The sequence below is a fragment of the Zingiber officinale genome, chromosome 2B (assembly GCF_018446385.1).
Source record: "Zingiber officinale cultivar Zhangliang chromosome 2B, Zo_v1.1, whole genome shotgun sequence".
NCBI classification, from domain to species: Eukaryota; Viridiplantae; Streptophyta; class Magnoliopsida; order Zingiberales; family Zingiberaceae; genus Zingiber; species Zingiber officinale.
In genome coordinates, this window is record NC_055989.1 from 149,225,825 (window position 1) to 149,250,930 (window position 25,106).

The window sequence follows — 25,106 nt, forward strand, 5'->3', positions numbered from 1 at the left end:
TTCTATTTATTTAATTTAATGAAGTGATCCAATTAATTCATTTAATTGATGTTGAACATCAAATTTATGTACGAACAGCCCTAGATAGAAGGGTTCATTTTGATAATTGTCCGGACAACATTCTGAAAATCAAGAATATTATGGAGTGAAATGGAATTTTCTAGATGATTAATAATGCTGAGTGGACCAGCTTTAGACTGGTCAATTCAGAATTTCTCAAACCGTCTCAGCCACGGTCGACCGGCGAGCCGGTTCAAAATCAGCAGCTTACTTGCCTTAAGAACTTGTGTCCGTTAAAGCAGCCTCCCTCGCTATCTGTCGCTCCAGTCGCCGAGACGGACTGCTCTCCTCCCTCCTCTTCCTTCGCCCTCTATCAGAGAAGCCACCTGAGGTAGGGATGATTCCTTGGAGCGGGTTGGGCTTTAGCGCCAGTGCAGCTGTGCTTTGGCTTCTGGGGAGGAGCAACGGAAGGTGCGCGCCAGTTTTTCCAATTGTTTTCCTATGATCGGTTTCGGGAGGGATTGTTGATGGCGTTGGCTGCTTCTTCTGTAGGGAGTCCGATGCTCTCAAATCGGTCACTCGAGTTAACCACTTGAAAGATTTAGGTGAGTTTTTACTCTTTTCTTGATTGCCGCTGTGACCAGTATTGTTTGGTATTATTGGATGCATTTATGCCTTTGGAAATTTAATATGACCGAGAAGTGATTTTTGTTTGGTCTGCTACACCTTGATTTTAAATTAACAAGAATAAGATCGGAGTTTGAATTGTTAAAAAAGTCAGTTTTTTAGTTCATAGAAGTAGAGTTCAATATATGAATGAGATAAGAAATGTGAGAGCAGTTAAGATGGAATGTAAAACCTTTGCAATTAAAAGTGTATGATGGCCTGGATCTATTATACAACAAGAAAGAGTTACGTGATAAAGATATCATTGTTAGGGTGAAAATTGAGTGTTTAAAAGGGAGAGAAGTTTTTCAAGTCTTGAGGTAAGTCTATTTTCCCCTTAGGCTAAAAAGATAATTTTATGAGATAATAATTAAAGGTATTGGTTGATAAGGAAACAACACATGTAAAGTTAGTGTAGAAGCTATCAGAATGCTAAAATATACATGGGACATTACTAGAAAACTAAAAATTTACTATTTGAGAGTAGGAACTAGGAAGGTGTAGTTTCAGTGGAGGAAAACTCTGAGAGAAGATAGGTTAGTAGGGATTTCAATGACTTCTCATCTTTGCCTACATGAGGCGATCCTGTGGCCAAACCTACACCTAAGGTGGAACTTGAGTCCTCAACTTGCATGAGAGAGAACACCAGCATATGCATGCTTGACAGTAATTGATTCAATTACTTCTCATCTTTGCCTACATGAGGCTGGCCAAACCTACACCTAAGGTGGAACTTGAGTCCTCAACTTGCATGAGAGAGAACACCAGCGTATGCATGCTTGGCAGTAATGGATTCATCTGTTTTTTTTCTTTGTCCGTGGATATCCATAAAGTATAAATCAATATACAAGAATTCTGTAATGGTTCACACATTAGTAGGAGCCATGCAAGAGAGTAGTTCAAAGTTACTTTTTGGAAACGTTAACCTAATATTTCACACACAACTCAAGAATAGGGCGATGCAAGATACGAGCTTTCCTTTAGTATTTTGTCACTAGTTTTATCCTGTAAACAGATACTCAACTTTCATGAACTAAACCTTGGTTACAAAGGTCAAATTGGAGCAATCTTATTACAAGACCAAAGTTCACCTTTGCATAAATTGTACTAGGTATTGATGGTGCAAATAGATCTTGAACTCTTTTATAATGTATCTGATCCGGCGGTAAGAACACGGGACCCCCGTTCTGAGGAGTCAACGCCACGTGGAAGTCAAAGGGGTCAGGTGGTAGATAGGAGAGGGATGAACCAACCGGACACTCGAGAAAAGGTTGGATCAATAGGCCGACCGGATAAGGGTTGGCCGACACTCGAGAAAAGGTTGGATCAATAGGCCGACCGGATAAGGGTTGGCCGACCGCCCGGCCGGCCGACCGGTGTCCAACTGATAACAAAAGGTGCCCCGGAGGTAGTCGGGGCTCCGACGCTCATGGAATAGGATCGTAGGGCCGAGCGGAGGGCAAGCTCGGCCGAAGACATAAGGTAGCATACTGCTAACAGTCTCCACAAAGCACATTACCGAGAATCTCCCAAGTAGACCACTATATATGTCCGACCGGACGTAAGGCGGAGGCTGGCCGGTCGGACGCCCGGCAGGGAGTAAAGGGAAAAGGATAGGGGACATCTTTTTCTGACAGCGGGCATGTTCTACGTTCAGGCCATACTCAAAATCCTATGACAGAAGGATCCGCTGTCCCATCAGAGACGTACTCAGACTGTAGCAGTATGGTGTCAGGTAAGCTCCTCTGAGAAGCCCACACTACGGTATGGGAAAGGACACGTGTACACCTTGGTAGGTGTGCACTCGCTTCTCCACAGCCCTATATAAAGGCCCTCACCCTTCGCCGGAGGTACGCGTTCTACGATTCTTGGAGCCACTTCTTTGTTGTCGAGTTTTACCTGACTTGAGCGTCGGAGGGTCGTCGCCGGGGACCCCTTCCCGGCCCAACTTCCTTGCAAGTTCACCGGAGGTTCGTGCGACCGGTTGAAGATCCACGTCAGTCGGCGGAGAGCGCCACGTGCCCAACGTCCGTTGATTCAGCGATTCGGACAGGATTAATTTGGCGCCGTCTGTGGGAACGCTCCTGCATCCGATCGGAAGCAATGGACGAGGCTGGACGACAGCATTCGGTGATGCTCTCCACAGAGGAGCTCGACGCTTTGATCGAGACAAGAGCCGCCAAGCTTGTAGAACAGAGGAAAAAGTCGCAAGCCGAGCGGACGGAGCAGCAAGCAACATCAGCATCAGGAGGCCGCACTCCTGATGCCGCGGCAGTTAATCGTGATCGAGGATCTTCCTCAGATGAAATGCCAAGGCGAGATAGCAAAAAAGGGAAAGTCACCCGAGCGGACGCCTCACCCGAGCGGATCAACCGTCAGTTCTCAGAGGCTATTCTACAAGATCCTTTGCCGAAGCACTGTGTGCCCCCGGCGATCGGCGAATACAATGGAACTACCGACCCGGATGATCATTTGGGTAAGTTCAACAATACCGCTACCCTTCATCAATACACAGACGGGGTGAAGTGTCGAGTTTTTCTTACCACTCTCTCGAGATCGGCTCAACGGTGGTTTCGGAGGTTGCCGGACGGATCTATCTCAAGTTTCAAGGACTTCCGAACGGCCTTCCTTCACCATTTTGCTAGCAGTCGGCGCTATCAGAAGACTAGTGTCAGTATGTTCGCCATCAAACAAGAAGCCCGCGAATCGCTCCGAGCCTATATCCAGCGGTTCAACAAGGTGGCCATGGATATCCCTACGGCCACCTCGGAAACCATGATGAACGCCTTCACACAAGGCCTCGTGGACGGGGACTTCTTCCGCTCGCTCGTTCGGAAACCGCCCCGAGACTACGACCATATGCTACACCGGGCCAACGAATACATCAACGTGGAGGAAGCCCAAGCGTCCCGAAGAAAAGAAACTCCGACCGAGCGGGCTCCACCTCCCTAGGGGAAGCCGCACACCTCTCATCAGCCTCCGAGAGGACCGAGGGCCGAAGCAATCCGCTCCCCCCATGCTAGAACCCATGTCCAAGAAGTAGCAGCCGAGCGGCCCAAGCCAAAAAAGAAGTGGACCCCCATGTTCTACTCATTCCACTGGACGGACACTCACAACACCAGAGATTGTCGGAGTCTTCCCTTGATCGCTCATCCCGTTCCCCGGGGTGGCAGCCGCCGATCTCCATCGTCCGACAGGCGACATAGAACTCACGGAGCCGATCGGACTATATCTGACCGCCAGTAAAGACAAACGCCCGAACGACAGCGTACTCCTAGGCGTGAAGACAATCCTCGGATGTCTAGGGAACGGCCCCGACCGTCCGCTCGGGAAGAAGAGAATAGAAACAACACTTCCCGAGGTGAAATCAACATCATAGCTGGTGGTCCGACCGGAGAAGACTCTAACCGAGCAAGAAAGGCGAGCGTCCGGCAGCTTCAGATCCATGGTGTCGGCTGCAGCCAGGAACGGGCGAGTGGACCCGAAATCAGCTTCGGGCCCAAGGACTTGGAAGGAGTCGAAGTGCCGCATGACGATGCTCTCCTCATCAAAGCGGTAATAGCCAACTACACTATTCACCGCATTTTTATTGACACAGGAAGCTCGGTCAATATCATATTCAGAAAGGCCTTCGATCAACTACAAATTGATCGAGCCGAGCTGCTGCCCATGACAACCCCCTTTATGGGTTTACGGGCAATGAAATCCTGCCGGTCGGACATATCCGGCTGGCCATTTCGCTGGGGGAAGAGCCGCTCAGAAGGACGCGGACTGCAAACTTCATTGTGGTGGACTCTCCGTCAGCGTACAACGTCATCTTGGGACGACCGGCTCTCAGTGAATTCCGAGCGGTCGTCTCCACCTTCCACCAGAAAATCAAGTTCCCAGTCGAGGACAAAGTGGGAGAAGCACGAGGAGATCAACTAGCAGCTCGCCGATGCTACGTCGAGATGGTCCGAGCAGAAGCCAATTCCGCTCAGAAGACGCCACGGATCGAGGTGAACACTATAACTGAAAAACCTCCCTCTTTAGTTTATGAAGAAAAAAAGGAAGTGCAGATTCACCCGACCCGATCGGAGGTCACAACGTTTGTTGCGGCCGATATGGAGGCAAGCCAAAGACAGGAAGTGATCAAATGCCTCCAGAGAAACTGTGATGTCTTCGTCTGGTCGACGCACGAGCTGCCCGGAATTTCGCCGAACATAGTGCAGCACGAGCTACATGTCCGACCGGACGCTCGGCCGGTGAAGCAAAGAAAAAGGGATTTCAGCACTGAACAGAATGCCATCATCCGGGCGGAGGTTGAGAAGCTTTTGGAGGTCGGCCATATACGCGAAGTTCAGTTCCCGAGTTGGCTGGCGAACGTAGTATTAGTCTCCAAGCCAGGCAACAAGTGGAGAGTGTGCATAGATTTTCGGGATCTCAACAAAGCTTGCCCGAAAGACTTTTATCCCCTGCCTCGGATCGATCAACTGGTGGACTCCACAGCTGGCTGCGAGTTGATATGTATGCTCGACACTTACCAAGGTTATCATCAAGTGTCGCTCGCCCAAGAAGATCAAGAAAAAGTCAGTTTCGTTACAGCCGACGGCACCTATTGCTATAATGTGATGTCGTTCGGATTGAAGAACGCGGGAGCCACATATCAGCGTCTGATGAACAAAGTGTTCAAGGAGCAGATCGGGCGAAATCTGGAAGTATACGTGGACGACATTCTCATCAAGTCCGTCCGAGCGGCCGATCTCTTCGAAGACATGGAGGAAACTTTCCGAACGCTACGGAAATATGGAGTCAAGCTAAACCCTCAGCATAGTGACCGAGCGGGGCATCGAGGTAAATCCCAGCAAGGTGAAAGCATTACAAGATATGCCGCCCCCGCGAAATCTGAGGGAAGTACAGCGCTTGACCGGTCGGATAACAGCATTGTCCAGATTCATCTCGAAGACAGCCGATCGGAGTCTCCCGTTTTTCAAAATCTTACGCAAAGCCACTTGGGACGAAGAATGCGATCGGGCGTTTGAAGATCTGAAGGCATACTTGAACTCTCTACTTGTGCTAGCCAAGCCAACTGCGGGTGAGCCACTTTGTATTAATTTTTCTTCAACTGAGCAAGCAGTCGGCTCGGCACTAGTGAGGGCGAGCGGAGAAGAGCCTGTATATTTTCTGAGCCATATTTTAAAAGATGCTGAATCTCGCTACACCGGGCTCGAGAAGCTGGCTTTCGCTTTGGTCCTCGCCGCTCGGCGCCTCCGTCCCTATTTCTTGGCTCATACCATCATCGTCCGGACGAATAGTCCATTGGGAAGAGTGCTATTGAACCCAGAAGCGTCCGGACGGCTCATCAAATGGACAACGGAGTTGAGCGAATTCGACATCCAGTACCAACCTCGTTCGGCGATAAAGGCGCAGTCCTTGGCGGATTTCGTCATCGAAGTACAAAGGCCAGAACCCGAAGCCATGTGGAGGATATTTGTGGACGGATCGTCCACTAGGCTCGGGAGCGGGATTGGAGTACTACTGTTATCTCCCCAAGAAGAAAAGATGCACTTATCCGTCCGGCTGGATTATAGAGCTACGAACAATGAAGCGGAGTATGAAGCCCTCATAGCCGGCTTGCAGGCAGCTCGGCATGTTGGGGCCGATCGAGTGACGCTTCACTCGGATTCTCAGCTGGCCGCTCAACAGCTCTCTGGCACCTTTGAAATTAATAACGCGCGGCTCAAACTCTATGTGAAAGCCTTCGAAAAGCTCAGGGCCGACTTTAGAGAGGTCATTATACAAAAGATACCCCGGGCGGAAAACCAAGCAGTCGATGAGTTAGCCAAACTCGCAAGTTCAATAACGTCGGTCGCCATCCAGCAGCCAATTGAACAAGTATCTTTGGTGGCGCACGTCGACCGGATGGAGGGCCTCACATATCCGAGCGACTGGAGGACAGCCATCATGGAGTTTCTTCGGCTCGCGCGTCCGATCGGGATGAAGCCCGGCTACTAAGGAGAGAGCCGGCCGGTTCACGATCATCGGAGATCAACTTTACAAGAAGGCCTTCTCCGCCCGCTTTTGAAATCGTGAGCTCGGAAGGCCGCGTACATCCTCGAAGTGCATCAAGGATCGTGCGGAGGTCATCAGGCGGACGATCGTTGGCAAAGATCTGCTGGCGGATATTTACGTGACCCTAGTAGCCCGCTCGGACCGTGGCGGCGTGCCTTTCTTGCAAAGTATCATAATTTCTCACACTAACCGGTGAGGAAATGAAAGCAGTTTTCTGTCCGTTCGACCAATGGGGAATGAATATTGTGGGTCCGTTTCCCATGGCGACCGGGCAGCGGAAATTTCTACTGGTGGCGGTCGATTATTTTTCTAAGTGGGTGGAGGCCGAGCCGCTAGCCAAGGCCACCGAGCAGATGGTCAAGAAGTTTATCTGGCAACATATTATCTGCCGGTTTGACATCCCCCGTCGACTTGTTTCCGATAACGGGCGGCAGTTCGCGGGAAAGTTGCTCGAAGATTGGTGCAAAAGTTATGGCATCGAGCAACACTTCACGTCCGTGGCGTACCCCCAAAGCAATGGTCAAGCCGAAGTAGCCAATCGGGAAATTCTTCGCATACTGCGCGCTCGGCTCGACCATTTGGAAGGAAGCTGGGTGGATGAAGTGTCGGGCGTCCTATGGGCCATCCGAACGACCCCGAAGGAGGGAACGGGAGTCACGCCATTCCACTTGGTGTATGGCGGCGAAGCGGTTATCCCTGTCGAAGTCGGCGTCGAGTCCGTCCGGATCCAGAGCTATGATGATGACAACGCCGAGCGGAGGAACATGGAGCTTGATTTGGTCGACGAGGAGCGAGCCAAGGCGTCCGTCCGGCTGATGGCGTACCGGCAACGGATGAAGCAAAACTACAACCGACGCGTAATCCCCAGATCATTCCAGGTCGGCGACCTTGTCTGGAAGAAAGTAAAATCGGTCGGCGACGTCGGCAAGCTAGAAGCTCCTTGGACAGGCCCCTTCAAAATCATCGAAAAGCTTCGTTCAGGTGCTTATTATTTGGAGGATGAAGATGGGCGGCAGCTGGACCGACTATGGAGCGCAAACCATCTCCAGCCGTATCGAGCTGGATAAGAGGTGCGATAATGTAATTTTACATATACTGGGGTCACCTATGTACTTGTAATGCAGGGAACAAAAATGATTAAACGATGGCCAATAGCTTCGCCGAATGGCCGTATTAAAGGATGGCAGATGACTTCGCCGAACGGCAGTGTTAAAGTTAGTCTTAACAGCCGTCGAGCTCCGACGTTAAAAATCGAGAGACGGGCCGGCGTCTATAAACTATCCGAGCGGAAGACCGTCGAGCTCCGACGTTAAAAATCGAGAGACGGACCGACGTCTATAAACCATCCGAGCGAAAGACCGTCGAGCTCCGACGTTAAAAATCGAGAGACGAACCGGCGTCTATAAACCATCCGAGCGGAAGACCGTCGAGCTCCGACGTTAAAAATCGAGAGACGGGCCGGCGTCTATAAACCATCCGAGCGGAAGACCGTCGAGCTCCGACGTTAAAAATCGAGAGACGGGCCGGCGTCTATAAACCATCCGAGCGGAACCCCGTCGAGCTCCGACGTTAAAAATCGAGAGACGAGCCGGCGTCTATAAACCATCCGAGCGGAAGACCGTCGAGCTCCGACGTTAAAAATCGAGAGACGGGCCGGCGTCTATAAACCATCCGAGCGGAAGACCGTCGAACTCCGACGTTAAAAATCGAGAGACGAGCCGGTGTCTATAAACCATCCGAGCGGAAGACCGTCGAGCTCCGACGTTAAAAATCGAGAGACGGGCCGGCGTTTATAAAACCATCCGAGCGGAAGACCAATCCGAGCGGAAGACCGTCGAGCTCCGACGTTAAAAATCGAGAGACGGGCCGACGTCTATAAACCATCCGAGCGGAAGACCGTCGAGCTCCGACGTTAAAAATCGAGAGACGGGCCGGCGTCTATAAACCATCCGAGCGGAAGACCGTCGAGCTCCGACATTAAAAATCGAGATGGGCGGCGTCATAAACCATCCGGCGGAAGACCGTCGAGCTCAGGCATTAAAAATCGAGGCGATCCGCATAAACCATCCGGCGGAAGACCGTCGAGCTCCGACGTTAAAAATCGAGACGGCGTCTATAAACCATCCGAGCGGAAGACCGTCGAGCTCCGACGTTAAAAATCGAGAGACGAGCCGGCGTCTATAAACCATCCGAGCGGAAGACCGTCGAGCTCCGACGTTAAAAATCGAGAGACGGGCCGGCGTCTATAAACCATCCGAGCGGAAGACCGTCGAGCTCCGACGTTAAAAATCGAGAGACGGGCCGGCGTCTATAAACCATCCGAGCGGAAGACCGTCGAGCTTCGACGTTAAAAATCGAGAGACAGACCGGCGTCTATAAACCATCCGAGCGGAAGACCGTCGAGCTCCGACGTTAAAAATCGAGAGACAAGCCGGCGTCTATAAACCATCCAAGCGGAAGACCGTCGAGCTCCGACGTTAAAAATCGAGAGACGGGCCGGTGTCTATAAACCATCCGAGCGGAAGACCGTCGAGCTCCGACGTTAAAAATCGAGAGACGGGCCAGCGTCTATAAACCATCCGAGCAGAAGACCGTCGAGCTCCGACGTTAAAAATCGAAAGACGAGCCGGCGTCTATAAACCCTCTGAGCGGAAGACCGTCGAGCTCCGACGTTAAAAATCGAGAGACGAGCCGGCGTCTATAAACCTTCCGAGCGGATGAGGCCAATAAAAAGGACTACAAGTGTCCAAGAAACTCGCCGTCAATATCGTTCGACCGTCTCTACGTTCCGATCGGCCCAGTACCCCAAAGGTACTTCATCGGCATCCTGCGAGCGATCTCTGCTATCAAAGCGGAATGTTACGTATTCGGAATATTACATATTTAGCCGAGCGGAAGGGTCACGCCAAATACTTCGTAAAAATCCCTTTCGGATTCTAGAGGTGTGATAATAGATGAACGGACAACACACACATTGACTGGCAAAAGGGCAAAGTACGCGAAAGGAAAGCATTGCATTAAAAATAAAACTTTAGGCCGAGCAGCCTAATTACAAAAAAGGAACATTTTTTGGCCGAGCGGCCGAATTACATATAAAACGCCTACTCAATATAATCGTAAAGGTCTTTGGGGATGTTTTCCAGAAGTGCCACTTGATCTGCAGCCGGGATAACGTGAGACTCGGGAAGTTGCCCCTTTGACTTCAAGTATGTGGTGGTGGCGGCCATGGCGAGGTCGAAAGCAGTATACATCCGCTCGCAAACTTTTTCTGAAAATTCGGGCGAGCGGATGTAATTCTGTCTTAGAGCAGCAACCTGGCTCGGCTCGGCCTCTTGGTATTCTTTGAAGGCCAATTGAGACGCGGCGAGGGACTCCTGCAGAGTCTTCAGCTCGTCCTGATGCTTGATTGCGTCGGCCGCGCGGCCCTCCTTCTCTTGGTCGAGCTGCTCCATCAACTCTTTGACTTTCTGCTCCAATCCCCGAGCCTCAACATTCTTTTTCTCCAGATCGGAGATGACTGTGTTTTTTCGAGTGGTGGCCAGGGTTATTTTTGTGTCGAGCGACTTGACTTGTCGCTCGGACTCAGCCAAGGCGTGGGCCTGATCGGCCGTCTTCTTCTGCTCGGCCGCCAGCAAAGATTAAGCTTTCTTCAACTCCTTTTGCAGCTCGGCATACGAAGGGCCGTGAGAGCCGGACGGACCGACTGCCGCCTTCAGTTGCCTTAGTTCTTCATCCACCAGGGCCAGGCGGTTGGATACAGCAACCTCCTCCACCCATCTCTGACAAAAGTAATTACAAGTTGTTAGTGGTCGATAAGAAGGAAGACATACGAAACTTGGAGAAAATAAACTTACCCCCGTGGCCTCCTGCATATGGCTATTGGCCAAATTTCGGAGGGAGATCAGCGCGACGCGCGCCCGAGCGTCGGCCCACATCTCAGCTAGGGGCCCCTTCAAGGTGATGGTATGCTCGGGCACAGTTGGTCGGTCGGCCTCTGGCAGCAGCTCTTCAGTCGGGAGGTGAAGAGTAACCCGAACCGTGCGGCCATGACCGGGGGTCGACCGACCGACGGTCGGAAGAGGATCGGAAGCCGGCGCCGAAAATTAGGAGTGAATGGTTGAATGCTGGACTGGTTGACGAGCGGGCGGAAGGGTACTAACCGGAATAGCCTCAATTGGGGCTGCCGGCTCGTCCCATTCCGAGGGCGTCCAGTCGGACGAAATGGCTTCAACCTCTGGAGCCTTGCCACGAGCAGTTGCAGTGACACGCTCGTGTGGTTGGACCGCGGAGGTAGCCGATCGCAGGGGAGTCTCCACTCGGCGCCTCTTTTGTCGAGGTTGCTCCTCCTCCCGAGCGGAACCTTCCTCTGGGACAGTTGGTCCTCCGCTGGGGGTGGCTCCGCTTGCCACGTTCTGTTGAGAAGCCTGAGCGGCCGACTCTTCCTGAGTCCCGCTTTCTCCTTCATGCGATCCGACCGGCTGGATGCCGAGCGTTTCCATCTCCTTTGCTGCCGCGGCTTCGAGCGCCGCCGCCTTTCTCTTCAGAAGGCCGGCCATTACCGACTCCATGACGATATCCGCTGCAAAGGAAAGAAGAGAAATCATTTAGTAATCAAAGCAAATGCCCAAGTAAAAATCTTACCGAAGCTGCCCGGGAGAGGAGTCCGTATCGGACTCAGGCCGAAGATGTATATCACTCCTTCGTGAAGAAGCTTATTGATGTCCAGCCGCAGACCGGCTAGCATATTTGCAGCATGAAGGTAATCCGGTCGGGTCTTGAATTTCTTCAGCTCAGGAGTGGGGGGTAGGTTGACCTGCCACTTGGTCTGGAAATTGGCCTGATCGGGCATGCGAATATAGAAAAAATACTCCTTCCAATGTTTATTGGAAGAAGGTAGTTTGTTAAAGAAGACTAAGCCGGGCCGAGCTTGGAACATGAAGGTGCCCGACTCGGACTGCTTGGGATAATAGAAATAATAAAAGACCTCCGGTCGGAGGGGGATGTTGTGGATCTTGAACAAAACAACAACACCACAGAGAAGACGAAAGGTGTTGGGTACTAGACTGCCGAGCGGAACACCGAAAAAATTACAAACATCTATAATGAAGGGATGTACTGGGAAACGCAGACCGGCAGTAAACTGGTCGCGGAAGACACAGAAAGCTCCGTGCGGCGGCCTGTGTGGCCGAGCGGAAGGACCGGCTAAAAGAAGTTCAAAATCACCGGGGATTTCAAAATTATCGGTCAGAATATCAAAGTCACGCTGATCGAATCGTGACTGCATGGTAGTGTACCAAGGGCCGAGAGACTGGTCTTCAGGATGAGAAGAACTAGCCATGGTCCAATCGGAAGAAATCGAAAAGGCAAAAAGGCAGAAGAAAGACGACAGCAAGCGAAAAGAGTACCCTGGGAGCGAAAACTGGGGAAAGATATGTAAAGAAAGCACCGGAAACAAGAAACAAAAGAGGAGAACCTTACGAGAAAAAGGAGGATCGAAGGAAGAACACCGGGGATCGCCGGAAGCAGGAGAACACGATGCCGGAGCTCTAGAACGCGAGGGATAACCAGGGGCACGCGAAAGAAGAAGTGGGACGATGGAGGAGAAAACGAAGATTTTATAGGGTGGAGGCCGGGCGGCCTCCACCGTTGGATCCAGGTCACGGGAATTAAAGCGCGCATCACGCCGTCCATTTCGAACCGCCTCGATCCCATCAAAGCACCTCTCCGCCGCCGCCGTACGATGACGACAACGCGCCACGTGACATTCAGCCATTTGGAGCATTTAATGAGCGCATGCTCAGCCTTAAGGTCGAAGATTGACGCAGATTACGAGGAGATTCAAGGAATGTTGCTGTTGACTAACTTTAAGGCCATCACTGCGGGATGCCGAGCGGAGGATACTGGCACGATGGAGCCGCCCGGCTAAACTCGCAGTCCAGTCAGTCGGACTAATCGCCTCCTTCGACTAGACTTGAAGGGGAGGCAAGTGATCCGGCGGTAAGAACAGGGGACCCCCGTTCTGAGGAGTCAACGCCACGTGGAAGTCAAAGGGCCAGGTGGTCGATAGGAGAGGGATGAACCGACCGGACACTCGAGAAAGGTTGGATCAATAGGCCGACCGGATAAAGGTTGGCCGACACTCGAGAAAAGGTTGGATCAATAGGCCGACCGGATAAGGGTTGGCCGACCGCCCGGTCGGCCGACCGGTGTCCAACTGATAGCAAAAGGTGCCCCGGAGGTAGTCGGGGCTCCGGCGCTCATGGAATAGGATCGTAGGGCCGAGTGGAGGGCAAGCTCGGCCGAAGACATAAGGTAGCATACTGCTAACAGTCTCCACAAAGCACATTATCGAGAATCTCCCAAGTAGACCACTATATATGTCCGGCCGGACGTAAGGCGGAGGCTGGCCGGCCGGACGCCCGGCAGGGAGTAAGGGGAAAAGGATAGGGGACATCTTTTTCTGACAGCGGACATGTTCTATGTTCAGGCCATACTCAAAATCCTATGACAGAAGGATCCGCTGTCCCATCAGAGACGTGCTCAGACTGTAGCAGTATGGTGTCAGGTAAGCTCCTCTGACAAGCCCACACTACGGTATGGGAAAGGACACGTGTGCACCTCGGTAGGTGTGCACTCGCTTCTCCACAGCCCTATATAAAGGCCCTCACCCTTCGCCGGAGGTATATGTTCTACGATTCTTGGAGCCACTTCTTTGTTGTCGAGTTTTACCTGACTTGAGCGTCGGAGGGTCGTCGCCGGGACCCCTTCCCGGCCCGACTTCCTTGCGGGTTCACCGGAGGTTCGTGCGACCGGTCGAAGATCCACGTTAGCCGGCGGAGAGCGCCACGTGCCCAGCGTCCGTTGATTCAGCGATTCGGACAGGATCAATATCAATTATGGTGATGGTCAGTGTAATCCTAGTCCTTGATGGGACCTATGTTCTGCAAGATCTTCTGAAAAGTCTATATTCTTTATAGGTCCATATATCTGTTAGGATCCTTTGTACGGCTAGAGAGGGGGGGTGTGAATAGCCGACCCCAATTCGTTCGATTCTTTCTACAATGTCGAGTTAGCGCAGCGGAAATAAAACAATAGAAGCGACAAAGAAAGAAATCAAACCTCAAACTCGATGGATGTAACGAGGTTCGGAGATTAGGGCTCCTACTCCTCGGCGTGTCCGTAAGGTGGACGAGTCCGGTCAATCCGTCGGTGGATGAGTCCCCGGAGAACCGGTTAATATAAACTCCTTATGGGTGGAGAAACCTCGCCACACTCTTTTGCAACAGCAAACAAAGGAGTACAACAATGGAGAAAACAAACAAGAACAATAGAAATTGTAATACACTTGCTTGCCTCTTGTTGTCGACTGGAACCTTGATGAAGCGGCTTCTCGGATCCAGCGGCTAGAACACCAGGAAACTCACGCGAGCTTGACGAGTTCAGAGAACTCGACCTGAGAGCTCAACCAAAGCTCGGCAGAGGCGAGAAAGATTCGACGAAGGAGAGCAAGCATTTTTGGCTCGCGGTAGTAGCCCTCCTTTTATAACTGCGAAGCGAAGAAAACACAGAAGAAATCTGGCCGTTGCGGCGCTGTCGGCTTACTGATCGGTCGGGGACCGATCGGGACTATTCGATCGGTCCCGGACCGATCGACTTTCTTCGACGCCCACCTACATGCGGGTTACGATCGATCGTGGACCGATCGACCTGGATCGGTCCACGCACCGATCCCAACCTCGACATCGTCTCGATCGGTCCCGACCGATCGGGGAGTAACTGATCGATCGTGGACCGATCACCCTCTCTTTGCCTCTGTTACTGGCGATCGGTCGCGACCGTCGATCAACAGAGCTTCGATATCGATCGGTCACGGACCGATCGGAAGCAACAATATCCGATCGGTTTGGTGACCGATCCGGAGCTGGTTTTAGCCCAAACCAAGTCCCAAGACTTCGAACCAATATCCGTCAACCTTGACCTATTGGTACTTCATCCCTAACATCGGTCACTCCCTTGACTGCTAGAACTCCCCAAGTGTCCGTCAATCCTTTGACCTACTTGGACTTTCCAACACCGGAAGTCCGATCATCCCTGATCCATCTGGATTTTCCCTTGCTTCACTCACTGGGACTTTCACCGGCTTCACTCACCAGATTTCCCGTTGCCTAACATCCAGTTAGACTTTCCCAGCCCGGCTTCACTCACGGGACTTTCCACACCGCCTGGCTTCACTCACGGACTTTCCACACCGCCTAACATCCCAGCTAGGACTTGGACTTTCACCAGCTTCACTTACTAGGATTTTCACCGGCTTCACTCACGTGATTTTCCACACCGCTAACATCCAGGTTAGGACTTCCCATTCACCTAGCTTCACTCAAGGATTTTCACCGGCTTCACTCACGATTTCCCGAATGCCGGCTTCACTCTGGACTTTCATCTTCACTAGCTTCACTCACTAGGATTTTCCCCTGCCAAACTCCCTGTTTGGACTTTCCGTGCCAAGTCTCCATACTTGGACTTTTCGTCGCGCCAACTCCCCTTGGTTCTTCCAGGCCACCATACTTGGACTTTTCGCTTGCCAAGCTCCTGCTTGGACTTTTCCGTGCCAAGTCTCCATACTTGGACTTTTCCCGTCAGTCAACCAGTCGACCTTGACCTACGGTTGCACTGATAATCTCCCAAACATCTATTCTTGTCCCACATCAAGAATAGAACTCTCTCACGAGTGTCAAACATCAACACGCAACACAACTAGGTCGACCTTGTTGCACCGACAATCTTCCCAAGTCAAACATCAAAATACAACTCGAGTCACGACGTCGGGTCACCGAGTCCAACCTGACCTAGCGTTGCACCAATCTCCCTTTTGATGACAAAATCATAATCAAGTTAGGTTAACGATAACCCAACTTAGGTTTTCCAACCATCTTCCAGATGTCGATGTTCTTTCCTTGAACATTCTCTAGACATTCTCCCTTAGGTTAACCCGATAACCTAACTTGGGTTCTCTAATAATTCTCCCCCTTTTTGACACACATCAAAAGTATTCCGATGTTCTTCCTCGAACATTCCTTGACAATCTTCCCTAGTTTAGGTTAAACCTAACTTGGGTTCTCCAATAATTCTCCAATGAACACTCTCCCTTTTGACACACATCAAAAAGAATGGAGTATCAAGGTCAAGAGTTTCTTCCTAATGAAAGTCCCATACCTTTCATTGAAACTCTTATTGATACCTTAATTTCCCCCAACCCTTAGTGATAATCCCATATTACTAATCCTCAAGGAGTAAACCCCCTAAAAGTCAACTCCCTTGACTAATAGTTAAAACTCCCTAAAGGCCAACTCCCCTCGACCATTGCACCAACAATGTCTTGGAGAGTTTCAAACCTTTAGAAATCTAAAACCAACTTTCAGCGAAATTTCAGACATGCGGTCGAATTTCAAGACATTAACACGCTTATCGAGACCTCAGGATCGGTCACGGACCGATCCACTGGATCGGTCCGGTGGCCGATCCAGCCCTCCGGATCGGTCCGGCCGATCGAACCATGATCAGGATTTCGATTTTCCTCTCCGAAATTCGAAACCCCTAATAAATTCAGAAAATTCAAAAATTGTGAAATTTTGAGGATACATTCCTCATATCATACACTACCATGGAAAATAATTTTCCATGAAAATAGTTTCCATTTTGAATCTTGATACAAAGTTCAAAACTTTGAAATAGTTCAAGTTTTAACTCAACTTTGTATCACAATGTTCAATGATGAATGCTATCACTAGGAAAGCTTCATCAAGGTTTTCCAAATCAATTTTAAAATGCTTTTAAAACCATTTGAATTTAGGACCATAATCTTAGGGCTAAATGTACATGACTTGTACACAAGCTTTCCCTATGATCCCTCTTTTCTTGAATTAGGCTCATCTAGGTACAAAAACTATGCACCTTGATCCTAACTCATGATCCTAATATCTCACACACATCTAAGGTGTATCAAACCACATTCAAGTCAATTTGATGTGAGATATGGGTTAAGGTCAACTTAGGCTAAGTTCTCATGCATTTTCTAAACTACACTTTGATCTCAATATCAAAATGTGTTTTTCATCCTTAAACCAATTCAATTGATTATTAATGCAAGAGATGATGACATGGCATAAATGATATCATAAGTAAAAACATGTGCCAATGTCATGATGTCATGGCATAAAGCTTGAAAACTTAAATTAACACATGACATATAGATAACCTAAGCATTATCATGACATTTCAAATAATGATAAAATAAATATGATGTCATGGCATGGCATATGACAACCAATCATGGCAAGTTAACACAAATAAAATACCTAGATTACCTATCTAAGTATCCTTAATCACTTAGCTAACTTAAATTCTAATCCTAGATTGCCCAAAGTGCTCCAAGAAAATGTCAAAACCCAAATTGGCATTTCTTGATCTCTTGTTTGATTTATACCATTTAAAATTTTACAAGAGTAGCACTTCTAAATTAAGGCCCGGATTGCCTTGATTACCTAAGAGAATATCAAAATCCCAATTTGACATTTCTCTAGGTTTTTCCAAATTGTGTCAATTCAAAGTAAGATTAATATATTCTCACTTTGGCACACTTTACTCTTCCAAGGAGTGAATGATAAGGATTATTCCCTTTCATTTTCAAAGGTTCCCAAAAACCTTGAAAATGCTCCTTGAGTGTCAATTTCCTCAAAGTTGGGTTAACTACCCTTCTTATTGGAGTTGACACTCTCCAACCCATCTATGGGGTAGAGAAGATGCTCCTAGGAACCCAATACCTATTAGAGCTCATTGGGTTCACTAAATATTCACTAGGGATAACTTCCCTAGCAACCCTCCTAATGACCCTCTTAGGCTTTAAAGCCTTGGTCATTTGGGTCTCATCAAGGTCAACTATAGGGGTGACTCCCCTTGTGACCTTGGTAGTGGTTTTCCTAGCCCTAGGTTTTGTTCCATAATCGAATGGAACATTATGGTAAGTGGGCTTGACCACTTGGGACTTAGGTTTGTGACCCAAACCTTTCTTGTCCTTGGACATTGGTTTTTGACCCTTAGAGCCTAGAGATGACTTCTCCAAATTCTTAAGAGCCTTTTCCAAAGTATCAAGTCTTGACCTCAAGACTTGATTTTCCTTCTCTAATACCTCAAGCTTTAAATTATCATTATTCCTTGAGGTATTCCTAGGCATGTGTCTAGTCTTCTTGGGATTTCTATCTAGGTTTTCCTTAACTTTAGAAGCGTTAATCCTAGGGTTGGTATTTCTAGTGTTATCCTTACCTAGGCTAACATGTTTAGCTCCTAAGCACATGTATTGGTTCCTAAGGTTATCATGCTTGTTATTATCGACAAGTGCAATAAAATTCCTAGCATGCATTTTATTAGAATTGCAAAAATGAACCTTAGAGGTTACCTTAGGGTTTGCCTTAGCTCCCCCTATCGATGTGCCCGGTCTCTTGCCCTTGTGAGGTTGCCTCCCCCTCGGACAATGACTCCTATAGTGTCCCCTTTGCTTGCATTGGAAGCACACGATGTGCTCCTTGCCCTTGCGTTTCGGGACTCCGGCTTCCTTGACCTTTGGCGCCGGTGGAGTCTTTCTTACCCTCTTTGGACACTTACTCTTGTAATGTCCATGTTTCCTACACTCAAAACACATTATGTGTAATTTGCTTGAAATCACAGTGTTTGAGTTACCTAGGGTTGTGGATGGAGATGAGCTTTCTTCTTCAACCCTTCCGGAGGTGGAAACTTCTTCTTCTTGCTCCGAACTTGAGCAAGAGGAACTCTCCTCCTCTTCTTCCTTGGATGTTGAGTAGCCCTCAACTCCCAATTCGCTCCCTCCATGATGTGAGCTACTTGGCTCACTAGGCTCCTCTTCATGGCTTGAAGTGGAACTCTCCTCATGGTACTTGGCCAAGTTATCCCACAACTCCTTGGCATTGTTGTATTCACCTATCTTACGCAAAATATTAGTAGGTAATGAAAATTCAATTGTTTTAGTTACCTCATTGTTGATCGTTGATTGATGGACTTGTTCCTTTGTCCACTTGTTCTTCTCTAGAGGCTCTCCTTCTTTATCCATTGGAGGAGTAAACCCTTCTTGTACACAAAACCAATTCCACATATTAGTCCTAAGAAAATACATCATCCTTACCTTCCAATAAGCGAAGTTGTCGTTGTAGAAGGGTGGAATGGTGATGTCTTCTCCGAATTGATCCATCTCTAGCGCTTGTGCTCCCACGGGTGTTGATCCGACGAAGAGCGTCCTTGCTCTGATACCACTTGTTAGGATCCTTTGTACGGCTAGAGAGGGGGGTGTGAATAGCCGACCCCAATTCGTTCGATTCTTTCTACAATGTCGAGTTAGCGCAGCGGAAATAAAACAATAGAAGCGACAAAGAAAGAAATCAAACCTCAAACTCGATGGATGTAACGAGGTTCGGAGATTAGGGCTCCTACTCCTCGGCGTGTCCGTAAGGTGGACGAGTCCGGTCAATCCGTCGGTGGATGAGTCCCCGGAGAACCGGCTAATATAAACTCCTTATGGGTGGAGAAACCTCGCCACACTCTTTTGCAACAGCAAACAAAGGAGTACAACAATGGAGAAAACAAACAAGAACAATAGAAATTGTAATACACTTGCTTGCCTCTTGTTGTCGACTGGAACCTTGATGAAGCAGCAGCTTCTCGGATCCAGCAGCTAGAACACCAGCAGGAAACTCACGCAGAGCTTCGACGAGTTCAACAGAACTCAGCACAATGAGAGCTCAACCAAAGCTCAGCAGGAAGCAGAAAAGATTCAGCAGAAGGAGAGCAAGCATTTTTTGGCTCGCAGCCGTAGCCCTCCTTTTATAACCTGCGAAGAAAGCGAAGAAAACACAGAAGAAATCTGGCGTTGCGGCGCGGCGGCTAGTACTGAATCGGTCGGGGATCGGGACTATACGATCGGTCCCGGACCGATCAGCTTTCTTCACGTGCCCACCTTCTGCGGGTTACGATGGTGCGTGGACCGATCACACCGGATCGGTCCACCGATCCCAACCTCAGCGACATCGTCTCGATCGGTCCCTGGACCGATCACGATCGATCGTGGACCGATCACCGCCTCTCTTTGCCTGCTGGCGATCGGTCACCGTCGATAAGAATCGAAACTTTGACCGATCGATCGGTCACCGGACCGATCGAGCCAAGTATCACTGGATCGGTTTTGATCCGGAGCTTGGGTTTAGCCCAAACCAAGTCCCAAGACTTCGAACCAATATCCGGTCAACCTCGACCTATTGGTACCATCCCTAACATCCGTCACTCCTTGACTGCTGGAACTCCTCGCCAAGTGTCCGTCAATCCTTCGACCTACTTGGACTTTCCAACACCGGAAGTCCGATCATCCCCGATCCATCTGGATTTTCCTTGGCTTCACTCACGGGACTTTCACCTGCTTTCACCAGATTTCCACATTGCCTAACATCCCGTTAGGACTTTCCCAGCTCAAACTCACCAGGACTTTCCACCCGGCTTCACTCACGGACTTTCCACACTGCCAACATCCCAGTTAGGACTTTCTCATTCACCTAGCTTCACTTACTAGGATTTTCACGCTTCACTCACGGATTTTCCACACCGCCTAACATCCCGTTAGGACTTCCCATTCACCTAGCTTCACTCACGATTTTCACTGGCTTCACTCACCAGATTTCCACTGCCCGGCTTCACTCACCTGACTTTCATCTTCACCTAGCTTCACTCACTAGGATTTTTCCCGTGCCAAACTCCTGTTTGGACTTTCCCGTGCCAAGTCTCCATACTTGGACTTTTCGTGCCAAGCTCCCTGCTTGGACTTTTCCGTGCCAAGTCCCCATACTTGGACTTTTCCAGTGCCAAGCTCCCTGCTTGGACTTTTCCGTGCCAAGTCTCCATACTTGGACTTTTCCCGAATCAGGTCAACCAGGTCAACCTTGACCTACGGTTGCACCAATAATCTCCCAAACATCTATTCTTGTCCCACATCAAGAATAGAACTCTCTCACGAGTGTCAAACATCAACATGCAACACAACTAGGTCAACCTTGACCTAAGGTTGCACCGACAATCTTCCCAAGTCAAACATCAAAATACAACTCGAGTCACGTCAACTCGAGTCGGGTCAACCAGGTCAACCTTGACCTAACGTTGCACCAACAATATCTGTTTATTTTTTTGAGTATATGCATACCTATTGAAGTAGCTTCATATTGTTGTTCTTGGTGAAAAATTCAAGCCTGAACAATTTGTAGAGAGTGATAGTTTTTATCAAAATCTTTTGGCATTTTTGTTTTTCTTAGGGAGTAAAACATTTTTATTTCTGTTGACCTTATTATCATGTATTTCAAGTAGTTCTCTGCTATTATGATAGTTTTCATTGTTACTTATATGTGCTTTCTTGTTTAGCCATTCTTCTAGATACTCCTTGCAAGGTAGTTCCTCTTGTTGTTACTGTAACAGGAAAAGTCGACTCAGAAACACCAATAAACTGTGAGCAAAGTGGTTTGAGAGGTGTCATAGTTGAGGAAATGGTATATATTGTTTACTTATAGTATTTGGTTGTGAAATATTGCAGCATTGACATTTTGACAAGTTTTTTGAAGACATCTTGTTTGATTGTTTTTTAGGCAGAGCAACATTTCTTAAAACACAATGAGGTTGGATCCTGGGTGCAAGATTCTGCTCTGATGCTTACATTGAGCAAAGAGGTTCCTTGGTTCTTGTATGTACAATTCTGCAAGTATTGATTACTATTTTTCTTTTTGTGCTTTGGTTATTTATTGCTAGATGGACTAGTGGATGAAATTCTCTGTCAAAACACTTTGTCATTATTTAATATAACCACCCTGATAAATTCTTGTCATTCAATAAATGCAGCAAGTTTCAATTTTGATATTTGATAACTATATTCCTATTCTTCTCTTTGTTAAGTGTTTTCAATGATTTCTAGTGAATATGCTGAATAATATTTATCAAAATTATAAGGATGATGGTACTGGACGTGTGTTTGTTGTTGGAGCTCGAGGTGCTACAGGATTGGTGTTAATTGTTGCTAGTGAAGTCTTTGAGGAATCAGGGAGGTCATTGGCACGGGGGGCACTTGACTATTTGCAGGGCCTTAAGGTTTGTGATAATTTCTTTTTGAATGTCTTACCACTACACAGGTTCTTTTATGTTGAAACCATGTAGGTTTTATTATAGATGCTTGGAGTTAAGCGAACTGAAAAAATTCTTCCTACTGGGACTGCATTAACTGTTGTTGGTGAGGTAAATAACTCCTTTGATATTTGTGATCATCTACTGTTTTAGAAGAAGTTTTTTTGTTGATCAAAAGGGTATTTTTACTAGAGTAAACATTTGCCCTGTCTTAAATCATCATAATATGGTGTTTTACATGAATTCCTAATCGCGTAGTATTCTCACACCCTTGGTGTTTTTTGTTTCTCTAAATAGGCAGCAAAAGATGATGCTGGAAAAATAAGGATACAGAGACCGGATAAAGGTCCATTTTACATCTCCCCTAAGAATATTGATCAGTTAATTGCAAATTTTGGGAAATGGGCTAGGTGAGTTTTGCTTCATTAAGTACATTTTGTTTGTAAAAAAAAAAAATGATTGTGTGTTGAGTAGGAGAGTAGGAATCACTAATAATGAACCTGTGCCACAAATGGTATCATATTGCTTCTACTGGATTCACAATTGTTGGCATCTTTCTGCTTGCAAAGCATGCACTTCAGCATGTGCTTGAGAAAAGGCGACATTGGGAATTGCAGAAAAGGTTTATTCTTAAACATAGTAATTATTTGGTCAAAGTGATATTATATTCAATTTTCTGTATAGCTTTGCTGTTAAACAGTCAAAGAAACAGGCTTATTGTTCCCAAATATACTGTCATTTGGTTAGCGCTTCTTATTCTCTTATTTGATCAGCAGTTATCAGTCTCAATGAATATGTTAAGGAAAATTGGTCGGTAGTCTCATTCTTATTTTTCCTATTTTGTAATAGTTAGACTATATTTTATTATTGACAACTCATTTGGGTTCTAGTTTCCTTTTTCTTTTATGATATTATTATGCTTTGTGCAGGGTTCTCGCTGCTGCTGCTGCACGGCATGCATGCAATTCTGAAGGTAGGTATTTCAAAGTTAACTTACTAACCAGTGTTGAGATAATAACATTGCCTTTGTGTTTTCCTAGGATTGAATCAAGAGTCTGAAAAAGAGCCAGATAATATGAACAAAAATCTGGCATTAGACATATGTGTCATCTGCCTCGAGCAAGAATCAATGCTGTTTTTGTCCCGTAAGCATGTTACATACAGAGTTTCTTTTCTTATTCAAATAACTTCATTTAATCTCTTAAGCTTCCAATTTGGGTATGTTCGTGCTTCATTTGATGTTTTTAATAACTTTCTCTTGTTGTTGGAAGATTACTTTTCACATTTTGATTGTATTTCACACTCCTAGCCTCTTGAGCGCCAGCAAAGGCAGCATTCTCCCATTCTCATGATTTTTCTCATTTTTGGGGTTGAAAAGCAGTTGAGACTTGAGAGCATATAAAACCTTTCTTCTAAGTGAATGCTTTTAACACACATGGGGTTTTCATACAGAGTATTCCTCGTTCCCTTGTATCGAGTCTTGAAAATAAAACTTTGTCATTTTTAGAACTTCATATTTGGTGTCTCAGGTCACGTGCGACCTTTGTTACTTGGAGTCAAGTATTACCCTTGTTATTCATATCCCATGACATTACCTTAGTAAGAGTTAACAAGCTGGATGCCTAGATCTTTTTTTTTCTTTGTTCTCTCTTGATAAAGTGATTTCCTTGACATCAAGGTCCATACCCACATCACATTCATAATCTAGTTTGATTAAGATGTAGGTGTTCCCTTCGAGATGTGCTGACTTGTTTGTCCATGGAGGACTCGATCAGTCAAGAAGGGAAGCCATTTAAACTAAAGACACTAACTAGGAGTCTGGAGGCTAAATCTGTTGGTATTATCGAATTATATTTTGTATATAATGCTGTCCATTTGGTAGACATGAGTACTCAACTAAGTTTTACAGGGATGTGGAATAGTGTAAATAATGTGATAGCCAGTGTGTAGTTGACATACATTAATGGATTTCACTCTCTGGTAATACTTATGAAAATTGAAGTATATTGCACGACAAAAAAGTATTAGACTGAGTTTGATTCGCAGCTACCAAGTTTCGACAATCGCCTAGTTGAAATACTTCAGTTTTGAAATCCCTCGAAACTTTCATGAAACTTAAACATGGTCGTCTCTTTTTTTGAAAATATGCCAAATTGTGTTGTACTTTCGATATGAATTAAGGGGTCAACTGCAATACAATCCCAAGTTAACCAGCAATTACTAACATGTTTTCATGTTCATAAATTTCCTCGAGGGTAAGAGCTGGCCAAATTATGTAACTAGTATTGTTGTTGAAGTATGATGGAAGAAAATTCCACTTATATCCTCAAATCTTCTACATATGTCTAACATTGGTTTGAATGTTTCAGGTGTGGTCACATGTGTTGCTGCGTCACATGCTCCGTGCACCTAACAAGCTGCCCGCTCTGTCGCAAACGAATCGATCAAGCCATCAAGACCTTTCGCCATTGATCCACGATATGAAAGCTCAGCAACTCAGCCATTCCATGCCATTCTTCAAAGAGAGATTCTCCAATGCCAGTTCTGACCTTTACTTCTCAGCTTTGTGCTCCGAGTTCAACCACAAGTAGCATTAGGAGGAAATCACACATTTTTTTAGTAAATGATGGTTGAAATTTGATGGACCGATCAAATTGGTTACTATGTGTGTAAATTAGTTCAACAAATGAATCTATTTGTAGAGAGTAGGATATTTATACACACCTTAGTATCCCCTTATTAACTTCACTCAACTTTAGTTTCTAGATAAGTTCTTAAGCTTTGTACCAATCATTTTTCTATTTATTAACTTCAGTCATCTTTATTTTTGGAAGATATGTTGCCTCCCGAATTATGGTAATAAGAGTATAGGATGTTCAGTTATCTTTCAAGTATTTACGATTTGATTTTTAACTCCGATGTATTTATAGGAAAATTCCAAATAAAACTTATAACTAAGAGATATAATTTAATACAAATATATTTTTTTCTCTATCCATGAATACTTGGATCTACGACCAAAAATTTTCTATTAAAGTTAACTTCATTACATGAATATATTTTAAAGTATTTACGTAATTTTTAAATATTTTTTTCTCTATTTTTTTTTAATGTGAATGTAAAATTAACAATCGCAACGTTGGAACAGCCTCCTGGGCTGCTGTCTGTTCAAA

The 25,106-nt window shown here is 47.0% G+C and overlaps 1 pseudogene; it reads left to right on the plus strand.

The window, feature by feature from the left end:
* The first annotated feature begins 284 nt into the window (after positions 1-284).
* LOC122047780 lies at positions 285-24,766 on the plus strand (annotated as a pseudogene).
* The last annotated feature ends 340 nt before the right edge of the window (positions 24,767-25,106 follow it).